This window comes from Hyperoodon ampullatus (assembly GCF_949752795.1).
Source record: "Hyperoodon ampullatus genome assembly, chromosome: 4".
Taxonomy (NCBI): domain Eukaryota; kingdom Metazoa; phylum Chordata; class Mammalia; order Artiodactyla; family Ziphiidae; genus Hyperoodon; species Hyperoodon ampullatus.
In genome coordinates, this window is record NC_136917.1 from 105,015,805 (window position 1) to 105,042,105 (window position 26,301).

The window sequence follows — 26,301 nt, forward strand, 5'->3', positions numbered from 1 at the left end:
CCGATATCCGTTTTTTACGTAACCAAGAAGATGACAGTTGGAAGCAAAAGCTGGGTCAAATTTAGCTCTTCATAAAATTGGCTGGGCCTGCCTCTGCTCAGGGGAAAGCCTTGCTGAATCTCCGCTTCCAGAAGCCACACTAGATTGAACAATCAGACTGTTTGAAAAACCCATCATCCCACAAGGATTTGTGAAGTGTTGAGCATCTGGCACACGAGTGCTCTGAATAAAAGGATTTTGCCAGGAGTTTTGAGATCAGAGATCCATGATTAATTCTGACTGCCTGGATCAATAAAGATTGTTTTCCTTTGAAACAGAGCACCTATAAAATTATGTAATTTGAGGTATAGGAAAATCATTGCCGAACGAGCAAAGAGTACTTTGCTACCCACAGAATCCATTTGGTAATAATTTCAGCATGGAAAGTAAGACCATTATTTTGATAGGACAAATGCATTTGAAAGTCATGAAAGGTTATATCGGTTACAAATTATATTTGCATAAAATACTTTTTCAGCACAAACTCACTCAGGTGTAGTACTATTCACACCAGAAATGCAATTCAGCGTGAGCTACTTCCTAAAGGAAAAGTACATGTGAGAATTTAGATTATTTTGTCTAGCACAGCTGCTGCTTGTACTGCAAAAGCAGAGATACAGCTGATGACAAGGTAGAATGGAACTTGGCACCTCCACTGGCATCCAGCCAAGAATACAGAATGTTTTAGCCAGTCTGTGGCATGTGATCCATTTCTTAATTGTTGATAACATATAATTAGGACAATCTAAGCCTAGTTTAATGAATGCAATAAGTTAAACTGCAGCGCTTGACTATACTTGGATAGACTTTGTTAGTCTTGGAGCACGGAACTTCAGAGTAACATTTTATAAACAGTACAAAATGGAATCTTCCCTTTACAAACTATCAGCCTGGAATTATGGCCGACATCCTAACCCACAGTATAAATTCTGTGCACTGTATAAATGTCAACTGATATTCATGGCCAATGTGCCCAAAATAAATTTTCCCCTTGAAGATTTTAAAGGTAAGATTTATGTGAAGAAATTGGGCACATATTTAAAAATGACAGACTACACGTTCTACTAATCAGTTATCAACCTGATTTATTTTGACAGACTTCTTTCTAAAATGATCAGAGCTCAGTCTAGTGTACTACACGGTTTTTAAAATGCAATGATTTTCCCGAAAATAATGAATTATTAACTTTTTATTAAAATAGATTCATTGCATTCATATTTTCACACCCCATATTACTTACCTGTAGGTTTTGCAAAAACGTTTTTATAAAGATATAAAAGACATTTACCTATGCCATAAATAAATTCAGCTGAATCTTTCATATCTCTGATAAAAGAGTTATTTTTTTCCAAAGGGGGCAAAAAATCTTACCTAGATATAAAATAATTCAAGAAATAAAAACTTTTGAAAAAAAACGCATTTTAGCTTTTGATTTAAAAAAAAGTAAGGGAAGCTCTGTTTATCCACAGCAGGCATGCTTTCTCTGATTGTTTTTTTTTCATCTTTAAATTTGTTCTAATGTTATCAGAATTGATTTTTAGTCTCAGTCATCCCAAAGGAACTGTCTTGAGTGAAGCTCTTATCGGGGAACTGTAATGAAGAATCAGCTTGCAAAGCTGTTACTATGGTGCTCACATATCTGAAGAAATTTTTAGTGGAAATAAAATTCCAAAGCACTAAATTTAGAGGTATTTCGTTTCCTAGTAAGAGGTATAAAAATAGTACTACTAGGTACAATTTAAATTCCAAGGGGGAGATATTTATTTCTGTACAATGCTCAACCATGTACATTCTAGAAAGCCAATTTCTTTCCACAGGCCTTGAGACAAATTAAAAAATCATGTTAAAAATCTTAGGCCACCAAAAGAATAACACATTAAAAAAAAGAGGGATCTTCATTTTCACATTTTCATATTAGTGTTGCTTTTAAGATAACACTTTACAAAATGAAGGTATAATTATTTGAAAATGTATTTTTCTTCATATATTTAAGAAAAAGTTTTTGACAATGATACATAACTAGTTTTAGATACCAAATTGTATATTACCTCACAGAGGACAAGGAGAATTAAAGAATGTCATCAGTGCCCCGGCTCGGTTGTCAGAATGTTCAGGTTTAAGAGACATATTCCTTTAAAAGCAGTGTGCACAGTCAACAAAATTCCCTTTTCCAAAAATAAAAAATAAAACTTTCCAGAAATCATGACAAATTATAGTCCTGAAATTAAAGTGATTATAAGCATCACATGTAAATATGCATCTTCCTCTGCCCACTATTAAAATATGTATCATTTCCTCAAATCAAATCGCATTCCAGAGGTGTTGTCTAAGTTCTGCGTGCAGAAGAAGACATTTTTTTGAAATCATTTTTTAAATTTCATTTTTATGATTAAGTCACCAAAAACAGCAGAAAAAGCCTATAATAATATTACATGGGTGAGAATATTACATTACATCTATACTTCTACGTTCGTAAGAAAAAAAAGAACTGGCATCTCTCAAGAAACAAGACTAAAGCAGTTACAGATCTACGCTTTCATATGAGTGATAGATACACATATAATTATTGAAGAAGAGGAAATAAAGAGCACTGCCATAATTCTTCCATCCATTATGTGTAATTTTATATATGCATATTTGAAAGAAAACCTTTTAAACATTAAAATTGGACAAGCACAATAAAAAAAAAAGATTCTGTTCCATGCATACAGGAGAGAAGAGAAGGGTTCATTTCACAATTGCCTTTGGTTTTATCTGTTCTTACAAACTGTCCTTAAATGAAATTATTCAGAAAAACAATCCACAGCGCCATCATCTAAATTGAAACGTAAAGCTCACATTAACACAAATAAATGTATTCGTAACTTCAGAGATTATTTTAAGAGATGTGGTCATTAAATGTGTTTCTTTTTAAGGTGAATTTGGAATTTGGGAGAAATTTTGGCTCATAATTAGAATACAAAACTAAAAGATACAATGCAGTGCCATAGTCGGTAATTCCCACTATTCTTTTACAAATATCTAATTCAATACTTCTAATTATCAGTTTGTACCATGAAGGAAATACTCCTTCGAGTACAGCAAATGTTGAGCCTTCATTAAAGAATTCACATGATTTTCTAGGTACACTTTTCATGTTACCATAATTTCATTTTCACCTGTTTGACAAGGCCTGCTACGAATAGTGAAATCTAATGGGGAAAAAAAGTATAAAAGAAGTGAGTTTGTTTTGCTATCACATAAAACAGAACTCTAAACTGTAGCATTCATAAAATAAAATTTACTAAGGTTTTTTTTCCTGACAAAACACTTAGAAAACAATTTCTAAAAATGCCGGTTTTAAAACAGCTCAGGAACATTACACTGTAAAAGTCACCTTTTTGTTAATTCCTTATTTATTGATAAAAGAAGTGTTTGCCTGTTTTTTTGTCATGACGGCTGTAATTATTTTTTATAGGCTGTATTCTAAATATAATCTACTAGTTTTTATCCACTTTTAGCTCACAATGAAACTAGCTCTCCACCTTTTCTACTTGCTAGACACAATGCATCAGAAAGTGATTCTCATGTTAATTTTACCAGAAGCTAGACAGTGTAAACTGCACATGCAGCTACACAGATTTCTGGACTTTTGACTGTGTCTATGTAAGTGTACCACAGATAGTATTTTGCAAATATTAAACCAATGCATTTCATGGCATCCCCTAAATCATGTTTCTTTGCAGTCTCTCACCTTCTAAGCAGAGCCAGAAAACTTACTGCCCTAGATCAGGAGAAGATAAGAATTCAGTCTGTGAGCAAGACTTTGTGGAAAGTAAATGGATTTGCTAAATTCTTTTATTTCCTACTGAACATTTCAAGCACTAAGCCTGGAGGACTCAATCGCAGAATTTTCATTATGAAGAGAGTATACCTTCCACCTATGAACTCTCCAGGCCATGCGGCTGGCTACCTTATGGTAGAAGGGCTTAGGACAAAGAGAAAAGGGAGCAAAAGCCCACCTCTTCTGTTTCTGGGGGCTGAGGATGGTGGAGCATGGAAAGCAATCTGAGACTGCTTCCCAATTTCCCATTCTGGCTTTCACTCTTCTGAGTGGTAAGGCGTGGGAAGCCCAAGAGAAGAGCGACCTCAAATTCCATATCTAACTCTAGAATGAACCTCTCCCCCATCCCAGGGCCGCCCACATCAAACTCCTGAGAGCTCATCTATTGGCTTTGAGGAATGGCTTTCCTAGACTCTGCTTCGTTTCAATGTGGCCTGGATAGAAACCAGGCCTTCCCACAGCACCCCATCCCATCCCATGGGGGACTCACGAGGCAGCTGATTTGAGAGCTAGCAGGCAAGGTGCCTCCACGGTAGAGGCTCAGTTTGGGCTTTCCACCAGGGAGCCACCCGGGGAATAAAACAGAGAAAGCCAAGGCGAGGGCAAGACGACCAAGATAAATCAGCTGTGCCAGCAAGACAACAGATAAGGGACATCACCCTGAAAACCAGAGGATCAGAAGACTCCATGCCCAAAGATGCCAGCTCCCCTCACCACTCCACCAGGAGTGACAGAACTCTGGGAAATCTGGGAGACTAAGCATGTTTTCCTAAAGGGGCAGCATTACCTGAGGTGATGGTTTTAATTATTGGATTGGCCTGAATTTAAACTGCATAGGACTTTATATGAGAGCCAGAGTAGTTATAGACAAAATAATGGAGCTACATTTTCCAAGCACTTCCAAGTTGCTGTGTGAGTGAAGTCAATGTTACATAACCAACACAAAGAAGAAAGTTTCTGTAGTAAAAATAATTCCCTCTCCAGACACACATTCTTACACACATACAAGATCACCATACGGTATTTGGTGACTGGGGAGACTGGGGTGGTCTTTTTTGACCTGAATTATCCCCAGTGAGTGACTATGTTAATCAAACTGACCAAACAGCCATTTGGGTTTCCTTTTTGGTTTTTCTGTGTATGTATTAGTCAGAATTACCAGTTTAAAAACAAAGAAAAAAACCCAAAACTTGCTCTTTCTTAGTTTACTCATCTGTAGGAAGGGACCACTAATACCTGGCATGGTTATTTGGAATTACATACAATGATGTATGTGCCGTTAAGGGCTTCCTGTAATTGGCTAGCACAGTGTCTGGCACGGGTCTCTCCATCCCCTCCCCCTCCCCATCTTCCTAACATTTCTGAGATCAGCCAGGTTCAGACCTTCAGCAACACTGCCATTCCACTTTCCGTCACCACCATTTCAAAACTCTGGTCACTGAATTGGCAAGTCTTCTTTGTTCTTCACCTGAAATAGTTCTTACCCTTGACCTTCAGTGAATAATTCTCACTGCCATGACCTTCAGTCTGGATCTCATTTCTTCTCTTTGGCACCTGTACCTTCTAACCAACTACCTGTGTCTTGTTTGATTCCCTCTCATTTGAAAACCGCTTCTGAGCTCTGAGCTGCTCATTCCTTTCTCCAAGACCCTCTCTACTTTTCTTTCATCCCATCTTTTCTCCTTTCTTTTCTCCCTCTCTGCATATTTTCTTTTTCTTTTTTTAACTTCCATAAAAAATATGAAGAAACTTAAAATGTGGAAATATAAAACATGAATCAATTAAGATTAAATCAAATAAAGATGAAGCAAAAGGAGCAAAGAGAGATATTAGAAGAACCTGATAGACCATTTCTCAGCTAAGGTCTCCATTTAACACTGAGCTTTTGTTTCTTACTTTTTATTTTATATTGGAGCATAGTTGATTAACAATGTTGTGTTAGTTTCAGGTGTACAGCAAAGTGATTCGGTTGTACATATACATGTATCTATTCTTTTTAAAATTCCTTTCCCATTTAGGTTGTTACATAGTATTGAACAGAGTTCTCTATGTTATACAGTAGGTCCGTGTTGATTATCCATTTTAAATATAACAGTGTGTACATGCTTTATGGCAGTTCAAGTAGAAAGACAGGTATTATTTTGATGGTCGTGAACTCAAAATTTTAAAACAATTTACATTATATTTAATAGTCATGTTTTACATTTTGAAATTAGTTACAGAATAAGAAGATTTTCTAAGGAAGTGCTGAAAAATTCTGATTTTTAAAAAAGCTGATGTATTAGTAACACACATTACAACATTATCTGTAAATCAAAAAATACCTAGCATACAAGTTTCTTAACACAACGCATAAATACTAGAAACTCAATCAATTGGAATCTAGTTGACTTAAGTCCTTAGCTAACTGAATCTTCCTTTCTTCACTCAAATGAGGAAAAAGAAAATGAATGGGGAAAAGTCACCAAATACGAGCTGGTTACTCAGGGAGAAACAAATAAATTCTCTAGTATGCCTTGAAAGATGCAACTAAATTTTCCGTATCATTTTATATTAATTTTCTCTATAGAGATAATTAATATTCATATTTATGTATACACACCATATTCCTAGCATCTAGCACAGTCCTTTGCCCATTTCAAGCTGTCCATAAACTTTTATTTTTGAATGAATGAAGACTCTGACATGCTACAAAACCTTTCAGTGTAGAACTGGAGTAACTCTTATAGTGAGGACCTGGCTCCTTATTTTATTTGAAACAGGGAAAATAATAATAACACGTACAACCACAATAATAACTGGCACTTGGAGAACATGGGAGTTATCGGTGAGCTTTTACAAGCATCTCATTTGATACTCACAAGAAAACTGGGTTTCTCAGAGGTGAAACAAATTGACTGGGATTACACATCTAGTAAACAGCAAGGCCGGAGCTTGAACACAGCTTTGCTAAACTCTTTTCACAACCCCAATCAGCTTCAATTGATTGATTAATTAAGTGAGAGTGATTAATTGCAAGCAGCTGGGGCCTTGTCACTGAGAGTATATTCTTCACTGTAGTCTCATTCAGGCCCATTCTGATGTGTTATATTGTCTTCATTTCCTTTTATCTACTTTAACCAAATAGATGGTAGAGGGGATAAATGAAGAAGGAGGAGAGTGACATGCTGCATGTGTATGATGTATGTTTCAAAATTGGGCAGATACGACTTCAGGACAATTTGCTGAGGGCTCTTCTGGGAAAGGAGGTTCCTTAGACGCTCCTATGTCTCTGCAGGACATGAACACGAAAACACGTAGCCCGGTGTCAGCTGCTGGTGGTCATCCTGTGACCGTGAGGGAAGCAGTAAGAGGCCAAGTAAGAGACAGAAAAATACCCAGTTTTCTTGATGAAATGGAGCCACCTACACTACACCACCTTTCATTAAACAGGCCCTTTCACTCCTGTCGAGCCGGCTTGAATTGGGGTTTTTCCTCTTGCAACCAAAAATATATGAACTGATGCAGGAAAGGAGTAGGAGTGAAGGACAGTTTACACTTTCTCACTAATTTCAGCCTTCTATGTAAAAGTCATCACTTTATATATTAAAGTTTAAAAGTGCCTGAGAACCTCGTGGATCACACAAACATGACTCACAAGACGTGGATACTGAGGTCTAAACAGTGTACGAGGGAAACAGCAGATGCCTTTACAAGAGCTGAAGGAGGAAACAGAACAGCCCCCCTCGTCCTACACAACTCAGTATGTCAGTTGATATCCCATCTGGTTTACAGGTGCCAGAAACAAAAAAAAAAATTGAGGAAAAATTAGACTAGAAGGGAATGTATAAGTGGAACGTCCTCTGATCGGATCTCCTCTACTCAAGAGGGAAAGTGGGGCATTTCCCTGGTGGCGCGGTGGCTGGGAATCCACCTGCCAATGCAGGGGACACGGGTTCGAGCCCTGGTCTGGGAAGATCCCACATGCCACGGAGCAACTAAGCCCGTGCGCTACAACTCCTGAGCCTGTGCTCTAGAGCCTGTGAGCCACAACAACTGAGCCCGCGTGCCACAACTACTGAAGCCCACGCACCTAGAGCCCATGCTCCACAACAAGAGAAGCCACCATGATGAGAAGCCCGCACGCAGCAAGGAAGACCCAATGCAGCCATAAATAAATAAATAAATAAATAAATAAATAAATGAAACCTAGGAAGGGGTTGTGGAAACCTCTGATTAAAAAAAAAAAAAAAAAGCTCTCCACCCACGCTGGGCATTCTGTTTCTATTTTCTGGGCTCTGCCCTATCCCAGGCCCCTCTCCTACTGAAAGGCCATGGAGAAAATAGACCTCACCAAAGCACAAGACAGAATGACCCACAGTGCAGTCCTGGAAGACAGCCAGTTCCCCAGCATTGATGTGGTCCCACTTAACTCCTCTGGGGTGGACGCATGTAGAGGTTCAGTGACAGCAAGCTATCGCAGCAGCTGGCACACAAGGAGCTGAAGTGGAGTCACTGCAAAAAAGGGTGGGCAGCAGAAATGCTCCAGAAAGCACTGAAGTGTAATTTCAGGCCATGCCGCATTGTTTTGGAATTTGGAAAACCACAGGAGTAAACAAGCCAAGCTGGCCTGCAGCAGGCAAAAATAAGACTTTTTTCTCCTGACCCAACAGAGAAACCAGATCAAAGGCATGGAGCAGTTGGCCTGCAGCTCAGGCTCTATGATTCATTCTGTTACCAACTGTTCATTGTGTACCTACTATGTATCACATACTCTGACAAAGGAGCATAACAGCACAGTTCCTTTTTTTGCTGCATACAAACCTGCAGCCACCAAACTCAGACATGCAAAAACGGTATCATTTTATTTTTTTCTATAACAATTTATTATTTCAAGCCCACACTAACACAGTGGTAGAAATAACGCCTCCTCTAACCCCTCTCCCCTGGGTTGTCTCTAACTTCCAGGGGACTTAAAAAGTGCCAAGGAGGGCTTCCCTGGTGGCGCAGTGGTTGAGAGTCCGCCTGCCGATGCAGGGGACACGGGTTCGTGCCCTGGTCCGGGAAGATCCCACATGCCGTGGAGCGGCTGGGCCCTAGAGCCATGGCCACTGAGCCTGCGCGTCCGGAGCCTGTGCTCCGCAACGGGAGAGGCCACAACAGTGAGAGGCCAGCGTAATGCAAAAAAAAAAAAAAAAAAAAAAAAGTGCCAAGGAGTCTAGAGTGCAGAGTGGGGTTGAGAAATCCAGTCTTCACCGGATCATCCCTCCACACTAGACACTATGAAAAAGCCCACATCTATTCTGAGCTGATGGGGAAGAGGCGGGGGCATCCTCTGTATTCGAGAAGCAAGACTTCGCCAGGTCCCACTAGCATCTAACCTCCCTTTTTCCTTTCTCAACTCTCTTCCCTTCCTGAAACCCATGAAATCGCTACCTACCCTGGGCTGAGGAGGGCACAACAGAAACTAACCCCTTATTCTTTCAAATCTATTTTCTAAACTGGGACCTTAATTTTAAGTTACAAACATAATGAGGTTGACTCCTTTATTGTCACTTGTTTTGCTTTTTGTCTTCTTCCTGAAGTAGCCTAGCTTCCGGAACACAGAGGAAGGGTAGGGGTTATAGGAAATACTAGGAGGATAGAAGCACTGGTTACTATCTCAAAAAATGATCCCACTACAATTCAGCTATGTTTTCCTTTGAGAAGATGGGACATTTTTCACAATATATGAAGAAGAGAATATGTTAGCCAGGACTTGAAAACAGATTGCAGTTCACCAAAAGAAGAAAGTAAAAGAGGATCAAAGATGTGAGCAAGACTTTACCTGTATTTTTACATCACTAAATAGTATGGGAATTAAGAACAATTTGTGGAACCTCATAGAAAATGAAGGTTCAATATCATTAACAGTATGAAATGTCCACCATGAGTAAAAAACTTGACCATATGCCACTTTATTTTATGTGGTTAAATGTCAGTTTTAAATTTACATCCCTTCCTCACTTCAAAAGTTAAAAAACTGAAAAATTTCATTTCAGAAAAATATAACTTGGGTAAGGCCCCAAAGCAGAGGTCAGATACAAAATCAAGAACTTTATTTTCTTTTCCTTCTGTGGCAAGTACGTATTTGACCTGAGCCTTCCATTAGAATAATTGAGTAATGAAACATTGTATTATGGATGAAAACGGATCCCTAATGACACCGATACTTCTGAACTAGAAATTTTTAGATCCATATTACATAACTGTATGTTTGATCGACTCTGTTGTCAAAGAAATATGGGGACGCAATAGGCACAAGCAGTTATTTTTAATCACCCATCAATGGAAAGTTTCCTACCAGCCATCTGTATCACAAATTTTATCAACACATGTGTAACCTCCCTTTACTTCAGCGAGAGTTGGGTGGGTGTCTGCGCACTGGAGAAATGAATTCCAAAAACACACATCACTCTTCCCAATTTACATTTTCAGTATCCTGAATTTAAGCATGCTCAATGAATCTGACAGGGAGTGCTACTGAAGTCTCAACTCTAAATAAATAGTTTAAAATAAAAAGTTGTATAAATATCAGTCTGTGCCAATGATGCGGTTTGGGAGGGAGTGCTATAAACACAAAGTAAATTAAATGGGATCTACTTTTGTGGGGTAAAAGGCTACTTAGACTGGTTATTATAGAGAAGATTTTGTTGTGTGGTGCGACAGCACGTACCCCTGTGGCCAACCTACAACTGGTAGAAGAAACAAATCCCACCCATACCTAGGAGCGGTGCCATAGCCAGACCACAATTCCTATGAGGGATGAACTTAATTTGCTGAAAATGAAGGCCAGGCTCTGTTGCAGCTCATTAGCTGGTTACAGACACACTGCGAGAGAAGAAAGTGGAATTTAGTCGATGTTCCAACTTCTACATGTGCTGTGAATAAAACAGACTATTGTTTTTTTGATAAAGAAGTATTGTTTTGAATGTGCAGAGTGGCTAAGTAAAGCCAGCAGAATTTTTTGGCCAAATATAGTCTCTTGCTCACTCCTAAAAATCCTAGCTTTCAAATTAGGAGCTGAAGTCATTGAAAAAAAAAAAAAAGTTTACATTCCTGCAGCCTGCTGCAGCAAAGCCAAACAAATGTTTGGCTTAAAGCTCACTTACATCTCTTTCATGAGCCTTTTCTTTAACATGGAAGTCTGAAAAATACCATTTCTTATACTGAGTCATTTAATGTCAAGTGTTTTGTGTGTGAGTGTGAGAGTGAGAGTGTGTGTCCAGCAACAGTACTATAGGGTCAGTGTAGTGGTTTTAAAGCATGTGGGTCATATTTGAATTTAAAGAAACCATGGTTTTACAGCTTCTGGCATAATTTAGGTCACAGTCACAAACTGTGATTTTTTTTTTTAAGCAGCATTAACCACTGAATGGACAGGGAATGTGTTATTTTCAAGGCGTTTCTTTGGTGCCAGTTCAGGCAATAAAAACTTAAGGACAGGGGTCAAACTGGAAGGGTAACCTATTATGTAGTTGCCCTCCTCATGCACTTTTTTACCATAAAAACTCAACATGCTTTTTGGCCTTTGGTCTCTAAGGCCAAGCTGGGTAACACGGAGTAACAGCACCAGTTTGTTAGCGGCAGGCATCTTGATGACCAGTTTCGGCATAATCAGTCAGATTGGTGATCGGCCACTCTGAAGAGCCCATTAAGATTTCAAAATTGTGGAACTGAATCTGCAGTGGTATTTTTCAAGATCGTGGGTAGATTTTCCTTACAATATTCTTCATGGATAAGCCAAATTTTTGCTATAATACAGTTGAGGTTTGTGATAATGATGACCTTCACTGAAAATAAATTCCCAATCTGAGAGCAGAAAATGAAATGGTTCAAATTGAGGTGCTTTATAACTAACTGGTACCTGACAATCCATGCCCAGACCTGGGGAAAGGAAACGGAGGAAGCCAAGTGTTCATCATTCTCAACCCTCTCCTCTTAGCTGCCTACAGCCCTGCATGTTGGTGGTGTTATTTTGTTTTCAGGAGTAATTTGATGTTGAAGGTAGATTTCCCAGGTGGAAATGATTGGTATATCGGGGGAGGGGAGCAGAGAGTAAGCAAGTCTTCATGGTCAAACATGATGAGAAGCTGGGGGCCTCCACAGACCAATTCTAGTTCCCTTCTCAACTTGTAAACACTGAAAAAAAAGCTCTTTCGTTACAGAGGGCCGTTGTTACATGGAAGGCATAAAATAAAGCATTTACTAAAAAACATGATTTATATATTGAATTCTTTTTTCAATATAATATCAAAAAAACTGGGTTTTTATTGTCACATCCACAGGATCCCCAAACTCACTCTTCAGATGCCATTTTTTGTAGTGGCAGTGGCGTTAATATAATTTTAGCCACCCAGATTTACCTGCATAATTTACATCATCAGTGTAATAGTGAACATATCAGCAACAAAGGAAGAGTAGAAGAAATATACATTTTACTGAACTTTTTTCCAGGTATTACAGATATAGATTCTTGTGCGTTTCAAGACTGTTTTAAGATATTACAACCTATACTATGCTGAACACCTGAAACTAATATAATATTGTAAATCAAATGTATTTCAATGAAAAAAAGATACTACAATCTACCAAAGAATGCTTTTGATTTATATCAAAACCTCTGAGAATTAATCTTGGAGGGGCTGTAAGAGAAAGAAGGAAGATCATTTTTTGAAAGAAGTGATTGGGACTGACTTCAATTCTAAACAGAGTACCACATCATTAATGAGCTGGCCCCAGACATGCATTCTCCAAATAAATATTTGTTGAGTATATAAACTAAACACTTTAATTTTAACCATTTTTATTCAATAGTTTCTAAAATGTTTTCTAAATGCCCTTGCCTCCATAAAAAAAATCTTTTAGAATACAAATTTAAAATTCTTTGTCATATGTCATCATTGTGAAGCTCCACATTGTATTACACAACTGTGTGTCCTGTTTGTCCTTAAAGTTGGCTGCTTTCTCCTTCAATTCCAGGCTCTCCATTAAGACATTTCTACTACTGTGTCTCTCACAGACGATATGTCTAATATCATTTTACCTTCTCTCTTCCAATCTGCTCTGAGATAGAAAAACAGATCTAAATTTGTCAATTTATGCTAAATAATCATCAATATGACTCTGGATAAAAATCTACTATAGAAATTCCCTACAAGTTTTGCAACTACATTTTCTGCCAAAGAGCTTACATTGCCAAAAGCTCAGTAGTCAGGTAAGGAGTTATTGTAGCAAGTTCTGACTGCCTTTAGACTATTTCAGAAAGTCAAGGAATACATACACAACTGAAACTTGAGGTGATGACCAAATACATTTTTCCTTAATAAGCATTTAAGTTTTGAGGCTAATTTAGGTCCTAAACTTCTCTAATCCCACCTCATATTTGAACACTAGCTTACAGCTTACAAATAACTTCCACATAATGTAGGATTCCATTTTACTTTCATAACGTGAATATGTTTGGCTTTTTCAGGCAACAAGGAATAGAAACCTAGTCAAGCTAACTTAAATTAGTATAAGGCATTACAGAATCTTTAAAACAAGCCAAATGGACACTGAAACTTACTGGATCTTACTGGATCTTACTAAGAGATGGGAAAACAGTTCAAAGTACAGTGAATCCACAGAGTCTAGTATCACATTGTCACCTCAACAGCAGGTGCACGTTTCTCCTTTTGCCATGACTTCACCATTATTCTCACCTATTTTCTTACTTTAGTGAATTCTTAGTAATATTCAAGACAACCTAATAAAATATTTTAAAAATTTTTAGTGTTTAAAGTATTTTTAAATTTAATAAAAATACTGTATAAAATATTAACTATTTTAAAAGTATAAAAATATTTTAAATGTTTTCATTACTATACGAAGGATTGAATGTTGCATACTTTAAATAACTAAAAATAAAGATGGTACTTAACACTCACACACACACATACAAAATGTTTCACTAAAAAGAAAAAATATTGAGCCTTTGTGTGTGAAACCTTTCTGGTAAGCCACAAATAACTTGGCAATTTCTACCTGAGTTTCCTTACATGGTTGATGTTCAATTAAAGATACAGATCTGAGATGTTATACCTTTTATTTGGTCCAGAGAAAGAGGAATCATTTAATTATTGAACTTCAACTCTTAAAACGTCAGTTTCTAGTCTGCTTGTTGTCTTGAGTGCAAACTGAGCGTTCTCTTATATGAGGTGCTTTCACTTAGGAGAGACCACTTTTTTAGAAGAGAAACCCAAAAATCTCAACCAGAATATAGAGATTTGTCAGGAACATAAAAGTCAGCAAAGAAGCATTAACACCACAGTCTCCTCAGGGGGATAAGGGAAGGTACAGCCATCGTTTTACCAGCTTCCCTGACCAAGTCTACTTTTATAAAGCATAAGTCTTGGTATCTTAAGAAGCAACTCAAAAGGAAGTGTGTTGGAAATTTCCAAAATACAGAGAGTCTGTTTGGATACAAACAGGTGAAGACAGGCTTCTATATTTAATGATGGGGCCTGGGTTGCCTGTCTTCTGTGATCACTGGCTCTGTGTGGTACACTTTGGTGAGTTTATGATGGTGTACTCCTCCGATGAATGAAGCCCTCCCTCCCTCCAGCGCTGTTTATCCTTAGCTTATGCACACAAAGACCAAAGAAAGTCGTTGATGACATGTCCAGTTTATACACTGAACCCTGCAAAGAGCCAGCTGACTCAAGTGAACCAAGAAGCTCTTGTGTCCTGAGCGTCTCTCATTCATTCATTCACACACACCAGTATTTACCCTGCACCTACTATGTGCCAGGCACAACAAAAGAAGAGGTTAAGTGGGGAAAAGTGAAGATGAGGGACATGGCAGTGGTAGCTAGGGAGGAAAAGGGAAAAAATAGTTTGTGTTTATATTAATAAAAGGGGAGATTCTTTTCCTGACATCCTGTAAAAACTTTGACTGTAACGTGTCAGTCATATTAATTAAATTCATTTCTATTTGAACCATAAGATTCTAGGGAAATGACCCCATTTTGATGGGGCCTTTATTATTCTCACTGAAATTCCCATAGTAGTTAAAAAATAAATCTATGGTAGCTCTCTGAAATAATTCAGACCTAAAGAATACACAACTCCATATATTTCAAGAGCAGAGAATAATGAATAAAATGATTTGTTGCTTTTTGTAAAAAAAAATAAATTTCATAATTATAATTACCACTATGTGTCCATTTTATGATTAGAAAAATAAACAAATTAAAGTGAATATTTCATAGCACCTGAAGTCTAATACTTTTGACATAATCACTGGAGAGAAGAATTGGCAGAGAATGGAAGATAAGTATTTTTTAGCAGGAGTTTGGAGGAGTTGTAGATCACTTTATATCTTTAAAAATGAAAGGGAAAAAATTAGTAGTCTGGGCAATGGCAGACTGTTTTAATATCATTTTGTGATTTGGAACAACAGAAATAGCACTTGTTCAAAAAACGTTTTCAAGTCATGATTTCTAGAAGTCACCCCACTTATCACTATGTCAGAATATTTTTCTCCAAACCATTAGAAGCAGGTTTTGCTTGTATGCTGCTTTCAAGGATTCCAAAGGTTCACTCACAATGTCAGACTACAGTAAAATTCAGCGTAATGTGAACCATTCTGTGATATTGCCTTTCCTTATTGCCTTTCAGTTACACTGTTCTAAATGCAATAAAGGAGAAGTTGTTCTGAATTGGACAGATAGAGAAATGAGTATCATTCCCTGAGTTGAAAAATCACAGACTGTAATATGCTAAGAGCTTAGAGGAGAATTTCTTATATTGATGGTTGGTTATGCGTGTTTGAACATCTGAGTAACCTGAAAAGCATATAAGATTGCCTATTACACATCGTGGTGGTTTTTATTTGGTATGCATTCCACAATGGGCAATAAAGCAGTGCCCCCGCCAGCTGCAAATGTATTGATGCGTTTTTATGGAGAGTAAACCCAAGCAGTACCATGGTCACAGAAAAGGCAAATTCATGGCCACTTACTCTGCAGAGCAGCCCCTGTGAAAATGAGGCACTTCTTTTTACATAGAGGCTTGACTCTTAGCAACAGGTCAGAGCTAGGGAAACAAGCACTGCCCAAGATATTCTGGGGGCTGTAAACCCAGGAATGCTCTGAGAGCTGCCAGTGGGGCCCCAAATGATCCTGAGCAGTTTGCATACAACCTTGGCACAGTACAGACCAGTCTCTCTGCATTCATTAGTCTGAGGTGAGTTTCTTGACGGGAAGGCAGGAGCACATGAAGAAGCTTAGTTTTCTATGCCTTCCGTGGACACGCAAGCAAAGCAGAAACTTGAGGACAGCAGCACTGATCTTTGCAGGTGATGTCAGGAGCATTCCAAACATGAAAGGCAGATTTAAAATACTCAGAGTATATAATGGTTATTTTACATACGGTCACTGTTTATTTGAAGATGAAAAGAAGGACTGCCAGACAATTCCGGCCTATAAATACCACTAACCCCAGTCATTATTGTAAGTGTTTCCTTCACCCTCTAAGAAAAAAAAAAAAAAAAGGAAAAAGCTTAAAAAAAAAAAAAAAACTCAAAAGTAACATTTCAAGGGTAATTATACTCATATTTTGAAGTAACTTATCTTAAGAGTATGAATGATTCCTGTCCAGCTCACATCTTGGGTTGTTTCATGCAAAATTCCCACTAACGATCCCTTTGCCCAGTACTTAAAATAAACCCATCTATTCCTTCTCCCAGAAAGAAAATAGCAAAAATCTCAATGGTCGCAGTGAAATTATCCCCTGTGACAGAGTGAGTCATCTAAGCACTGCAGGCAAAAGCTCACTTTTTTGAAAACTTGCACCCTGTCTTCCTTCCGGGGAACCTGCACCACTGGCATATGACTGAAAGACAAGCTGCTTGACTTCACTTTATGTACCTGGCACAGTCTGAGGAAGTTTTGTTTAAAGTTAATGTTTCTATATAAAATTATACTTTCTTGCTGACTTTCACCATAGAGTTAAGGCAGTAGACCCACAGCAAGCAGTTCGTAGTAAAACATTTTTAATTTCAGTTAAGAGTCCTAACATTTGCCTCAACGGACATTTCTTGTGACTTTTTCTCATACATAAGCATTAATTCTGCAAAATAGCAGAGCTGATTCTGTGTGCTTATTATAACAAAAGTAAATATCCACAATTTCTTATATCTTTGACAGTTTTCCTTTAATATCATAAAGTCACACTGACTATAGCAATTTTATAGTTATTTAGTAAATGCTCATTTGTTAGAAAATCATTATGAAGATTTTATTGATTAGGATCCACCAGTCTCACCAGTAATTTTACACATAATGTATTCAGTTAGTAACACCTTCTTTTTCTCTTCCATTCTACTCCAATTATTAAATTTGTTTAATGTAAATTTATTTATTTATCTATCTTTGGCTGCGTTGGGTCTTCATTGCTGTGCGTGGGCTTTCTTTAGTTGCGGCAAGTGGGGACTACTCTTCATTGCAGAGCATGGGCTCTAGGCTCGCGGGTTTCAGTAGTTGTGGCTTGCGGCTTCAGTAGTTGTGGCTCGCGGGCTCTAGAGTGCAGGCTCAGTAGCTGTGGCACACGGGCTTAGTTGCTCCGCGGCATGTGGGATCTTCCCGGACCAGGGCTCGAACTTGTGTCCCCTGCATTGGCAGGTGGATTCTTAACCACTGTGCCACCAGGGAAGCCCTATTAAATTTTCAAGAGATGCAACTTTCATGATTTCTATTTGTACCTCAAATCTGATGAACTGATTTCTTAAGTCACATCCTTTTTATTTAAATCAATAAAAAAGCATAACAAAATACCTACTATTGATGACACATTTTACTTCATGTCAATGAAATTAATAACTTTTATAAAGTGAACTCATTTTTTCTGGAAAATTTTCAAAAATTAAAAAAATTCTTCATCTTAAATATTGAATTTCCATTTTTCTAAAAGTTTATTGCAAGTTTTCCAGCCAACAGAGAAATTCTGAGTTACTCTAACATAAAAATATATATATATATATCTACCAATATTCACAAGGTTCTTTAAAATTAAAAATCTCCAGTCTGCCTAGTCCTAGGCAATGTATTTACTGACACAGGTTTTAAGAAACACAACAGGAAACCATCAGTGAGTGTATTATAAATCCCTCTTAAAGGTACCAGTACTTCCCATCATCTGTAAAAATTTAGAAATACAATAGAGAGAAAGGCAAGAAAATCTATGTACAATGCCATATGCTAAGACAAATATAGTTAGAAATCTTAGACTCATGCCAAAAATTTACTGAATGGTTATCTTGGTGGGATCAGCTCCCTCCATCAAGGCTGTGCCCAAACTGACAACCTCAGAGAGATAAGCCACCACCTCGGCACCACTACCCAATGAGAATGAGAACCAAACATCCTGAGAAATTCCCAAAGGCAAAAATACAAAGAAAGATCATAGGAAGTGAGGGCTGAAGGGAACTTGAGGGTCACTGGTGGGGAAATCAGCTATTTTCATGGAATGAGATAAGAGTTGAAGAAACCATAACATTTTTATAATTAAAAAGTTCATGAATATATAAGTTCAAATAAAGTACTCTGAAAATATAGGTCCTTTGAAAACATCAGAAATAGCTCCAGCATGATTCAGTAGATTAATTATATAACTAGGGTTTAGTGATTCTTCTAACTTAGATAAAATGAATAATAGGCAAATTCAGAGCTTCCAGTTCCTACTTTTAAAACCTCTCTCTCCACCTTTTGTTGTCTCTTCCAGGCAACACCTCTGTATCCTATTTTCTTAGGCCTATATTCACCAAACTGATCAATGATCCAATTAAACTGTTAACTGTAGCAGTTTAGCAGGTTAATCCTGCAACAGGTATTTCCACTGAAGACTACAAGCTCTCAAGACCCCAAGAAATGACTAGAAGAGTTTTAAAGTTGACAAATAATGAGAATAATGTTTAGTTCACAAAGGGCTTCAAATTTGTCCTCGGGGGCGGCCATCTAGTCACATACCTGTGACAGTCCTGATGGTGGAAGCTACTGGATTATAGCGATGATGTTTGCAACCAAGATGAATGGGAGAGTTTTGTTAGAATTACTCAATTATTAATTGTTCACTTTGTAGAACTGCTAAATAATACTAAATACCACTCAGGAAAAGAAAAAATGTTTCTCCACAACATTTTCATGATGCAATTTGCTGGGAATGGGAAAAGAGATTGATGGGAAGTATGCCTTCCCTCAAGAACATACGCATCTTACTAATTAAGCCATGTGTTGTAATTTTATCTAAGCAAGCAGGAATGCACATAAAAGCGCCTAAATTGTACCATAAGAACTTGATCTAAAACACAAGCGTGGAATAACATAACAATAGTAAATTATCACTAAGTGGAAGGTAGTAACACTAGTAGTTCAAAATTCATAGTCAGCAAAGCAGCGCTACACAATGAAAGCCCCAGGCATGTGCTTCACTTGGGTGGCATAGTGGTACAGAATCACACATCCATGCTGAAGAATTCTGTCTGTGAGGTTTATAACAGCCAGCGAGGCAAGCAAAGAAACTCACAACGTGGCAGTTTTTAGAGGAGAATTATCCTTTGGATAGGGGAGATTGTATCCATGTAGTCCATGGCCTAATGGACAATACTGCTGTGAAAATTCCACGGTTTCTGCAACAATCTTTACCGCTCCCCTGAGCTTCTTAAAGCCATTGCCGCTGTGTACATCTCATTGGAGATTTCTAGTGAGTCAGCTACAAAATCCAGAGCTGCTTAAACGTTATCACCACGAACTTCTGTAGTCAAGTTGTTCAGAATTAGTTGACAGTGGAAGGCCATGTCCCGAGACCAGACAGACCACTGGTCTTGCAGGACAGGTACTGGAGGCATCTAAGGAGCAAGTACACTAAGAAGTCAGGTGAAGACTGGGCACATGCTGGGAGTTCCGTGAAGAACTAGCAAGAACTACAGGGATTCAGAAGAAGTTTTTATATGGTTGGGGTGGGGTGGGGTCACGTGGGGTGGGCGGGGCAGGGGGGTGGTAGTGAAGTATCCAGATGTTTAGATCATAGATTGATCCTGTGCTTGAATGTGTGCTCGACTCTAAAGGCCCACACTAAGGTTCTGGAAAACTGAATGGTGTCTATTTAACCAAGCAGAAACAGGGCAAAAGACCTTAGAACAGAAAGGGATAAACAGGTAGGTGACAGAGTAGTGAAGGAGGCCAGGAAACAAGATTGGCCCTCTACAGAGGTGAGGCTAGATTAGCCAGAACTATACTGAAATGTCCCACAGGTAATTAAGTCTTTTCATCTTCTACTTTTTCAATATTGCCTTCTCTAACATTCCAGAATCAGATTATCAGCTGGCATTTCTCATTTCTTTCATTTACCTGAAGTACAAGTCCCATAATCCCAATTTTAGTAACTTGTCCCTTCCAATCTCCTAAAGGCACAGAAACAAACGAAAGCTCGTTAGAACTGTAACATAAGAATGAGTAGGCTCTGCCTGGGTGGAAGAATGAAGAGCTCTTCTACCATGATTGACATTGTGGACTTACTTCCTTTGCATTTCTATGCCCTTTTGATTATTTCTTAATTCCTGGCTATGGTCTTAATGTTTAAAATTGACCAGTTATTACGTAAGGTATTAGTATTTCAGGCTTTATAGTTAATTTTCTCTACCAACTTTAGTTCTGAACTGTAGTAAATACTTTTAAAAATAGTGGACATGTGGTTCTATTACTTCTTTATGAGTTTCAATGTATCTCAATTAGCTCTTCTGTATGAAGTGTTACGCTAAAAGCAATGATGAACTGCACATGAAAATAAGCACATTATTTAAGGTAAATGAACCCAGTAAGGGCTCTTGAATGTCAATTATATGCATAGAGAGTGTTTCGTTTGTAGATAGATTTCTCAACATGTCTGGTATATGAGAGATTCTGACGATAGGTGAACTCTCACTAACGATCAGAGGCTGAGGCACAAATAATGCAAAAAGCTACATCACCATCAACAAATATTTATATGGCATCTACCATAGCCCACATACTATGCAAGATCAAAGGAATACAAAAATGGATATGATATAATCCTTATGTTCAAAAGGCTCACAGTCTAGCCTGAGGGATAAAGATATTTTCAAGTCCTGTATGGTGTGATACAGTATGAATAAATGCCAAAATAGGCACAAAGCAGAGGACCTACTGACTTTCTTGGATGGTCAGAGAAAGTTTCGCCAAGGAGATGTCATTTGAACCCTATCTTGAAAGAGTGAATACATGTTCCAAAGGTGGATAAAACTGACATGGTTTCCTGGTAAGGGACATTCCAGATATGGTCAGAACATGGTAATGTTTAATCATTCTTAGCTTGGGCGCAGCTATGAAAAAGTAATGTAGAAGAGTCTGAAAAGTGGGAGTGCATGAAGTCTTTCTGTGCCAAACGGAGGAATCTAGGCTTTATCCTGGGGGTGATAGCAGGTCATGGTATCTTTTTAATCATAATTGATAATCCGTCAAAAACACAAAACATACAATTTTAAATTTTGTGATGTATTTAGTTACCCTCTACCCTCACCCCATTTACAAGTCTTTTCATATTACCACTCCCCAGAAATATAGCCAGAGCAGAGTGGCCCTGGGCCTCTTTTGGAGGATCTGGGCCCTGGAGAGAAAGCTTTGCCAGTCCTCAGGTGGCCATTTATTTTAAACCTAAGCTCATCCCCAAACCCTGGCTAATATTTTGCAGTATACCCAAAAGACACAGAATCCAACCCACCAGTAAAATATTTCCGGACGCTAGAAATGTTCAGTAAAAGGGATTTCATCTTGCACGCCTCAGAAAAACACAATAAAACTTTCATACAAGTATTTATAGCATGATTGATAACATCACTTTTGTCTCATGAAATTCTCAGTATCATGAGAAAGTTCAAAAGCAAATGAGAAGCAGTCACATCCTCCTTCATCCACAAGTAAAATCCAGTCACCTTGCAAAGAGTAGTTTTATGGCCTTCAGGAGTGATAGGGTAAGGAGAAATGCAATTGTTTGAGCTACTTACATGATATATTTCTGATATCGCACAGAAGTCCCTAAAGAACAACTTATCTTCACTTCTCTCCTGCTAGCTATTGTGTCAGGACATGAACTCAAAATGTGTATTGAAGAATATGATGGTAAGTGTTCACTCAGAGAAAGGAATTTCTATTTATACTGTATGCACAAGTAACGGTTTTATTTTCCTCACACTTTGCTTTTGTCTTTCAATAACATATCTATAAGTGGATTGAACCAAAGCCTTGGGAACATATTGGCAGTGAGAAGATCTGAGTTCCAGACAGATTATGCACTTCTGGACTTACACACAAAATCAAAATTAAGGAAGAGGCTAAGACCAGAACTTCATAAATCTCATAAATGAGATACCATCATTCAAGTACAAAAAGTCATCATCAATATAATTCTAATGAAATTTTACAAAATAAAAAATTGTGAAAATGAAAATCTGCAGGAAGAAAAGAGCATGTCCATGTTTTTCCTGCCTGCATGCCCTCCTCTATTGATACACATTTTGCTTCTCTTTATTTACTCATCTCCTTTTTTATAAACCAGTCATGTTTTTTTTATCAGTTGCTTAATCAGAGGAGCTAAACACTCTATGGGAAACTTCTCCTTTCTTATCCCTTGGCTACATGAAAATAAAGATGCTAGCTGTGGCAAATTTTTCACAAGGATTTCTGCTTCCTAAAATGTTTAATTGACAACAGAAATAAGACAGGTATTAAAGGTTACCACAATTATATCAATTTTCATTTTGTTTCCATTAGCAACTTTTTGTTAACTTTTCAAATTATGCATTGTTACCTTGACCCATCTTGAAGATGCCTCAATGGATCTGAAAGGCAGTAATTTGGGGCTTAAAATTTGAACTTCAACTTTAGGTTGAACTTTTAGTACAACCTAAAGGTGTTCACGGGAAAACGTGGATCTAGATTAGAAAATACATACGTGTGTTATGAAAGCCACTACCCTTTCTAGTTCAAGTCTCTTTTCATCCTTAATTTTTCCTAAAATAATTTTTTCACTAATATGTTTAGCAAATAACTCGCTCAGTTAATTGGATGAATTTTAATGGTGAGTTTTTAAATGGTGTCCCTTTGCTAGTTACAAGAATGAAAATATTTTAAAATTATGTATGCTAATTTAACACTGCAATATAAATGTATACTTTTTTAAAAATTTATAGCACAAAGATTTTAGACACTGTAAATGGTATTCCAATTCCTACAAGAAATTGTTGAGATTCAGGAATCATGAACCATGCCTAAGTTCTTGGAAACTATGTGTCTGCTATGGTGGCTGTTGGCTCCTGTGAATGGAAAAAAGTGCCACAGAGAATTTCAACCAACATGAAGCAACTGTTCCAAAGAATGTGGCTTAAGATTTTCAAAGACCAGTCAGACAGTTAAAGCATGCAGCTGCACTAGAAGGTGACCAAGAATAAGAATAGATGAATCAAATAACAAATGCATTACGAGACAGGTCTGAATTGCCAGGACTAAGTTAAGTTTTGTATTTTTACCTGAAGAGCATTCACATTTCAAAAGAAACTGAGTTAAAATAATATAAACAGACGTAGAGTAAATTTCAAAAATGAGCAGTGGTAAACAAAATGGTAAATAAATCATGTCCAAAGTCAAAAGTTATCTTGACAATGGGAAATACCTAAATCCTGTATGTTCTTTTGAGGATAGCATACATGACCATTTTAAATCACACTAAAATTCAACTACAAAATTCTCCCAGAATAAATTAGCTTCCAAAAATCAAACATTTTCAGAGAGCCTATAAAAAAAAGATAAGTGTGAAGTGTAGGCCTTCTGTGGAATCACCAAAATCTCTCAGCACTTTATTCTTTCTAAAAAGTTTCCTGCCGAAATATAATTTAGAGAACATGCAGAAAATAAATGTAAGATGGGCCAAAAAAGTATGAGGCCTGAGACTACAATGACAATTTAGAGAATATAAATGTTATTACACGTCAACCCATCTCTTCTTGGTGAACGCAACTCATTATTTCTGAAGGAAATCAGGCTTGACCAACACCATTGTGAATTACTTATGTAAATTAAATATGCCACTTCTATAGAAAACTTTAGGTCAGCAGCAGATGTTGGTAAATTCCTACAGAAATGCATGCCCAGAGAATGTTTTTTTTTTTAAATGGCAGAAATCTGCTAGCTATTCTTGCCTTATCTGCAACAGCTGAGCAATCTTTCAGTGCCACGCGGAGACGGAAAACTTGGCTCAGACATAGCGTGGACAAGCTTGCCTTAATCACATTGCTCTTTTACATGTGCACAAGGACATCAACATTGACAGTACAGAGTAAAGCAGCCATTTGCTGAAAACAACTGTCAACGTTGTCAAGTTTTTGGAACCTCTTATAATGTGATTTGTATGACAAATCTTGTGGCATTTTGTTTGTCAGCAACAGTAGTGAATTTCCATGTATCTGGGAAGGCAGGAGAACTGTTCAGAAGTGGATTCGGTTTCTTTACACAGACTGCGTTAAGGGAAAACAGTTATTAATTTTAAAATGACAGATTTCAAATAGATTTAGAATTTTTAAAGTGGAATTTCATTTAAAAAAATCACAGAAGTCTCTTTTCTCCCTTCCGCTCAAACCTTGAAAAATTGCAATAGTCGTTCAATTTTCTTTCATTGCACTCCAGGTTTTGAAAACTGTTACTGTAAAAATATTAATATTTTCTGAGACGGGAATCTGTAGCAGTAATTACTGGGGTGTGTTTTAAGTGACAACTGTGGGTTCAGTCCTTTCCTCCAGAACTAGGTGTGCACTGCCATGCAGCTCATGAAATCGGATGTAACAAGTTACAACTAACCTAGCGCACTCCAGTGTTACTCAACAATGTGCCTATTAAGAGACGATTACAGAGATCTTATGGTTCATTAGTTTTTCAACATTTCCTTTATTCCTGCTCTGAGCTGCATTTTTCATACAGCTCTTTCTTAATGTGCTTCACACGTTTGTCCTCAGCCAAGGTCCTCCCCCGTGTGGGTGGAATTCACTTGGACAGGCCATATGACAGACGGCGTACCCTCCTCCCTCCACCTGCCATAAAATGCCCTTGGGTGCCTGAGACCAACGTACCCACCCAGCCAGGAAAATCTCAGGTTCTGCACATCTACACTACTTATGTTCCTTTAGAAGAGATCTGACAAAATCTAATGAGAGAATCTTTTGTATGCTTCTTCTCATGTGGGTCTATCTGGTTAGAGAATTCCAGAAAAGATATTCTCTCCCCCGTTATGATTCTTTTCCCCTCTCCTCAAAATATGCTGAACGTATCGCCTAGAATCACCTCTGTAAATATTAGGTACTCAATGGTTTTTTAACTGAATTGAAATGATAAATAAAACTGAGACACAGTTGGAGAACGAATGCTTCAAACTCCATGATAGCCAGTGCACCCTCTTTTTTCTCTTCCCTTTATTTTTCTGGACGAGTACTGGATGAGGTGCCGAGAGTAGCAACAGGAATATAATGCAAGCCATAGATGCAAGTCACATAGGTAATTTAAATTTTCCCAGTAGCCATATCAAAAAATAAATAGAAACAGATTAATTTTTTTTTTAAAGGGATCTTCCTGGACCGGGGCATGAACCCGTGTCCCCTGCATCGGCAGGTGGACTCTCAACCACTGCGCCACCAGGCAAGCCCCAGATGAATTAATTTTAATAATATTTTTATCTAACCCAATATATCCATAATGTTATGTAAAATATTCCTGTTTATTTGCAGTAACTTTTTGAAATCTAGTGTGTATTTTATATGTACAGCACATCTCAAATAGGACTAGGCTCCTTTCAAGTGCTCAACAGCCCCAGCGGCTAGTGGTTACCATGTTGGACAACAGAGTTCTAAAGACCTTAGTTCTAGCAGTACTATTCTGTCCACTTGCTTATGTGACTTCAGGTAAGTCTCTTTTCTATTGAGTCTCGTTTTCTCCATCTCTTAAAAGGGCTTTAATAATTTCTGGCCTATTTTATCTGCAGGTAGTTTGTGATGAACACATGGAAAAACACATTTAAAAGTATTTTGAAAGCTAGAAAGTTCTCTCGTTTTAATTTTTTGTTGCTACTTCCTCTTTCATTCCCTAGAAATCCCTCACTCATCCCTTTTTTCTTTTTTCTTTTTTTACTGGCTGCTAGTTAAAAATCATATATGATAAGCCTTGATGTGTTTTATGGTTTAAAAAACTACTGTCAAATGCTTAAAGTATCAGTCTTTCCCCTCCCAATAGCAGTTTACCTTCATGAAATCCTAAGCTTACGATAATATCAATAGCTTGCCTTTTCTATGATGATCACTATTTCTAAAAGACACTTACATTCCC